The sequence below is a fragment of the Geospiza fortis genome, unplaced genomic scaffold (genome assembly GCF_000277835.1).
Source record: "Geospiza fortis unplaced genomic scaffold, GeoFor_1.0 scaffold381, whole genome shotgun sequence".
NCBI lineage: Eukaryota > Metazoa > Chordata > Aves > Passeriformes > Thraupidae > Geospiza > Geospiza fortis.
The window spans coordinates 3,565,839-3,571,929 of record NW_005054348.1 but is presented as its reverse complement, the minus strand read 5'-3'; positions in this window follow the sequence as shown (position 1 = coordinate 3,571,929).

Below are 6,091 nucleotides of genomic sequence, written 5' to 3'. Positions count from 1 at the left end.
GGTAGCCATGGCTTTTGAAGGTGTGTGAACGGGCTTTGGTCCCATGGAGTCTTTGGTCTGCAGTGCTGGTGTGAGGTACACGGGTTACTCTCAGCTCCTGCCTGAAGCTGAGCAGGACACATCTCCATGTTCCTGCCATATCTGGTGATGTGGGAAGTTTGGCCTCTGATGCCAGGGCTCCTACATGGAGAAGTATGGAGAACTAGCTGTCTGGTGCTGGTGGGTGCCTCCTTTGAGTGCTCTGTTGTCCCTCTGTGCTGCCACATCTACTAAATTCTGTAGTTCTATGCAATTACCTTCTAGAGAGAAATGCTGTTCTTTCCTGGAATGTTAATTAAAAAAAAAAAATTTAAAAGAGATCTGACTTGCTCTAGGCAGAGTGACTTCTGACCCACTCTATTTAGAAGGAGCTCTGATTTCTGCTAGAAGTGCTCTTGCCTGTGGTTAGTATTCTGCTGCTGTTTCAGCAATCTCTGCTATAGTATTTCTTCCATAGCCTTTTCATAGATAATCTCAGAATTTCATCTGAACAACCCACTTTTCTCCTCTATGCTAGAGGAAAAGGATATAGCTGACGTCTTCACTTTTGTGTTCTGGGGCCCAGTTAAACAAACTTCCAGCTTCTGTTTTGTCTGTCTACAGCCTTGGGTAAGGGTTGTAAAGGTCAAGCCATATTCTCAGTGAAGATCTCAAAAGGGGTATCATGTGTGTCTTTCCCACTTGCCAGTGAAGGTCTCCGAGGGAGCTGCACTCTGCTTGCTGGAGCACAGTTTCACCCCTCCCAGGCTGTAACATCTGCAGGCTGATGCTGCTGAGTAATCTGCTGGCATTTGGTGAGCACTGACTGAAGCTGCTTATGCAGGCATTGAGGACAGGAGGGTGGTGCTGCAGGCTGTGCCTCGTGGGGCCACTGGAGCATCTTCACCTTGCCACTCGGAGCAGCAGTTTATTGTCAGCTACCAAAGGTATGGCTCACACAACTGCTGCTGCAAAGAGCAAAGAACACCCAAATGCAGAAATTCTGTTAGAGCTTAAAGATGTGCAGGGCTTTATGTAAAACCCAGAGACTTTGTTTTCAGGGAAGCAGGGAGAGGGAGCAGCGCCACTTCTTTGCCTTTCTCCTAGCTACGGATTGGCCTCGTATCCTGTGCATTCTGTAACTGCAGTTTGTGTTCGTGCCTGGCTTTTGCACTGTCTTGTATTTAATCTGCATCCTGAGGTGCTGTGCTCTCTGTGGGAATTTGGTGCTCAGCTTTCCTGATGTCTGGAGCTCCATTCCATCTCTATTCTTGCCTAGACAGGATGGACATTGCATCTGACAGCCTCACTGGGGCTACAAGGTGAACTTCCTTCAGCAGGCAGGAGGAGCATTTGTCCTGGGACTTCGATATTAAATTATAAAGCTAAACGCCTTCTGACTCCTCACCCTTGGCAATATAGGAGCTGCCACGTTGTTTTATTTTCATTATATGTGATCACTACTGAGCTGTTAAGAGAAAATTACTTTCTATTTCAGTAAGCTCAATTCTGGTTTCAGACTGACTGTGCATCAGATGCTTAATTTGGAACCCACTCTCTTGGTGAAATTAAAAATTCAAATCTCCAAGCTGGAGCATTCAAACTGTGCTTGAATTAGAAATTGACTGCTGTCAATGTGCTCTCACACTTCACTTTTTTAAAAAATTCCTTTCTCCCCTCCCCCCGATGAGTTTTATATTAGAGTCTTGCTGTAGATGATCTGACTGAGCAGAAGTAGTGGGAATCCACACTGTCACTCTGTAGACAGAGTGATGAAAGAGAAGTGTGGTGTGTTAAGTAGACCATTTTGTGAAAAGGACTGCTGTGTACTGATTTCATAGTTTCAGGAGTGTTTGGTGAAATGATTTTACGGGATATGACTGCAAACCCATAAAGTGTTGTTTGCAAATTAATTTATGACCAAAGAAAAACTACACAGCTACTATGCAACATCCTTGCTCCCCTATTTCTGTGAAATATTTAAAGCTATTGTCAGATCTTGACTGAAAGAATCCAGAGTGTTCTCACCACTTAAGACATTTGCATGGACTGCCTCTACAGACTTTTGTATTGAAAGTGGGAACAAAAGTGTTTTTCCTTGGGAAGAAGAACAACAAAACTTACACCCACACCCCACCTCCTGCAATAAGCTGTTGTGAATATTCTCTGTAGGCTTGGAACTTGTGTGTCCATCTGCCTCTTTGGAAAGTGGGTAAATTATTCTCAATGACTTAACTGTAAGTTAAAAAGAGATTTGCCCACAGGTTGGAAAAAATTGGACTGGATATTTTTGAAGAAGTGTCTTCTGTTATTCGTTATGCTGAAGGCACCCGGTGCTGGTACTGGCTTGTTTTTCCAGACCTGCTTGTGTTCATACTTGGGATGTTTTGTTGTTCATCAGATGGGCTGACAGGAGGATCCCTGTGCTGGGTGTAGGGTTAGTGATGACTGGGGAGCCTGGGAGCTGTTCTGTTAGGCAGCTGGTGGTGTGAGTTTGGTTCTAGCTGACCAAGGCAGGTATCAGTGTCTTGTTAGGTGAAATACATCCGTGAATTGTGTAAGGAGGTTTGGAGAATGATTGGATTGAGGCTGATCAACCAGAGATGAATTTGGAAAATCAGTTCTAGTAACAAATATGTAGTTAAGGAAAGGTGATTTCTCTTATTCCCCTGACTAAATAGGTGATTGTTACTGACATGGGAAGTGTTATTTACCAACTTACTTTTTGGTAGACCTTTTTTTTTCTTTCTTAGTGTTAAGGCTAGACCAGGTTTAAACTGTTTTTTTTTTATTTCTTGAGGTGTGAAAAATTTAATATCAACTGATGTGATTCTAATTCTAGAGAGGTGCTGTAATTTTATCAAATGGCTTAAGATGAGTTGTTGCATTAAGGAGGTAAGTGGCTTGATTGTGACAACTCAATGACATGTATTATGGGAATGTGTCAATAAAAACACAATTATTTAAACCGTGGCTAAAGAAGAGCATTCTGACTTTTACAGTGCTCTACTCTTTGAAGTGCTTTTTAGTGGAGAATGGAAACTGATGTGCATTTAATGACCTCATAGGATATGTTATTTGCCACGTCTTGGAAATCTAACAGTTGAGTAACTGAACCCAGTCTGTGACCTTAGAAATCGCAGGAAGCCTTGGTGAAGAAATAATTATTACTATATCCAATACAATGTAACTCAGCAATGCTTCCCTCTGTAGATACACTTTATAAAATTTTAGGTAAACCACAGTTGCAGTTAACAGTCAGTAGGTGAGATGAAAAAGCTAAGTGAGACCTTTCCTTTTAGGAGTTATGAAAATCTTTATTTGAAAGGGACTTTCTTTGAAAGCTTATTTGTGCAAAGAGGTGATACTTGTTTGTTTCAACATAGGCTGTGTTGAGATCAGTGCCATCTTATTTTGCATATTTAGTGGTGTCTTTGAAATTCAGTAAATAAGTCAAACTGTAACTGATCAGGAACTTGCAACATTTTACATATTTCAGTGACATAGGAGCTGAACAGTAATGGTTATTGTCATGTCAGATTAATCTCCAAAAATGGTTTATTTTTGTTTCTGATAGGTTAAACATTCATGTGTATATGTTTGTAAATAATAAATATTTGGAACTCACTTTGTTTGTTTGTGTATAGTTTGATGCAGGTGTTATGGGCTTCTTTAAGAGAAGCAGCACTACAGAAACTGCTTGGAGCAGTGCTTTGATAGTCGCTTTTGAATATGACCAAATACCTTTTCTTCCACATCACAGTTACCACCCACAAGTGCTCTGAAGATGAATTTGTTATTCTAATAAAAATGAACTGTGTATAATATAGGTATATTCAGATAGCTGAGCTACCTTTAAAACTTCATCTATAATTTCTCACTTTCAGGGAAAGCTTAAATGATCTTGCAAGCATTCTGCATCACGTGCTTAAAGCAGCAGTGAGGAGGTGATTATGTCAGAGTTTCTGTACTGATCTATAAAATTCTATTGGAATAACAAATAAATAAGGTATTTACCTCTTTTCATCCACAGATTCTATTAGAACATTTGGTCATTTGTGGCTGAAAACAAAGACTGATCATCTAAAATAAATTAGATGACTGTTTTTTCTCTCCTTTGGTGTCAGGTTGAGTACAAGAGAATGTGCTCTTTCCATTGGTGGGAAATGCTCTTGGGCTTCACCTCTCCCTCTTTCATCTCACTTGGTGTGATTAAGATGTGAACAACGTTGCTTTACAGCAATAGGCTATTTTCTTTTTCCCTCTACTTTAGATCTGAACTGCTATTGTACGTGAAATGTTGATCATCAGGAAAGATTGCTATGGTGAAAGAGCTGTTAAGAATATTTCTGAGCTTTCATAATTGAATTTGAAGTAATTTGCACATATCTGCCATTAAATATATGTTACACCGTCTTCCAAGATTGTAAAATATATATTTTAAAAAATAGATTTTTAATATTACTATTGAAAGGCTCTTCCATTTGTGGCTTTTCTCGCTTTCTAAATGCGTGTCTCACACAATGCATGACACATTGTAGTGTAGGGTTTTAAAATTGCCTTCGGTTGTTTTCATTCTGATAATTTTGTAGTTAATTGCAAACAGTTTTTTGATGTTCTTCAAACTGAGGTAAGATGAGAAGAATTTAAGGCCTGTCTTTTTATTTTTTAACAAGCCAGCTGAATTGGTTCAGTGTAATTTCTCTGACATGCAGACAAGGCAAGCTATGGTTGGAAGGCTATGCAGAAAAGTTTATAGAACTGTATTTCAGATATGTAATAGTAAACAACTGAAATTATTCTTATCTTGAGAACAGGGACATGGCACAAGGTAAACAGTACCCAAACAGTACACCCAAGGCAGTAGAACCTTTCTGGCTGGGTTTTGTGATGGCTGAGGGCACCGTGGATGCTCTCTAGCTGGACCTGGAGATCAGACTTCCCCTTATCCTTTGTGGAGGGTGTGAGTGTCCATGTTCATGTCAGTCCCAGCTCTGTCCACTCTGCTTTGCACTCAGGGGTGAAGGACCTGCAGCTCTCTCCCTCTAGCATCCTCTGGATGGCTTGTGGCTTGGCCTAGCTCTAATCCTGAGTAGAACTTGGGCAGTGTTAACTCTGCTCTGGTATCCAGGTGAGGGGTTTGTGCTGCTGGATGGACTCACCAGAATATAGAGACCTGGGGTCCATGAAGGAACAGAATGCCAAACCTGTCTGGAGGGCTACCTGTGAACCTTGTGAGGAGCACAGAGATGCTTGGGCTGTGTGTGATCTCATTCGGGACACTGGAATTGTACCCCTTTTGGCTCCAATAATTTTTAGAATTGCATCCAGTTCACTTGGTGTGAATATCTAATGCTTTGGCCAATTTAAACCTTATTTACATTAGCTGAGTTTAAATTTGGTGTTTAAAGAGCTGTAATTGTCTGTCCACTTTAGAAATTTATAGTGACCTAGTGAGATCAATTTTAAACTGATTTTAATTAAACCAGAGAACCTTTTGTGTTTTTACAGATGAGGCCTGTGACAGGCCTTTTTAAACGGCCATGGAGTATGTGCAGCCTTAGAATGACTCTTATGCATGACTGATTTCTTCTGCTGAAGTCAAATTTAGGCTATTGTTTTGTATATAAACCAAAAGAATTAAATAGTAAAGAACATTCTGTTAAGTTTTTGTTCCCTTGCTCCGAGGGTGATTCCTGTTTGTTAAGACTTCTATTAAATTACTCCCAGAACAGCATTTCGCTGTCTTTTTATAGTAGACAGGCTGATGGACTCCATGACCTTTTTTACTTCTGACTTCTGTGATGCTTTTTTTCCTCAGACAAAAGAGAATATAAGAGACTGCTGGGATATTCTAATTTATGGTGATAGGAAGCAGAATACAGAGGCTTAACTGCAGTCCCATGGTGAGGTGTGCCACTATTCTAGTATATGGAAAATGTATAAATTGCTTTTGTTGGAGGTTATTTGGAGAGAATGTAATGAATGTTGGGAAAATTCTCCTGGGAAGTTTCAGTTCTAATGCTTAAATTCTTGTATAGGATGTCATCATAGTGAGGTGTGTATGAGGCTT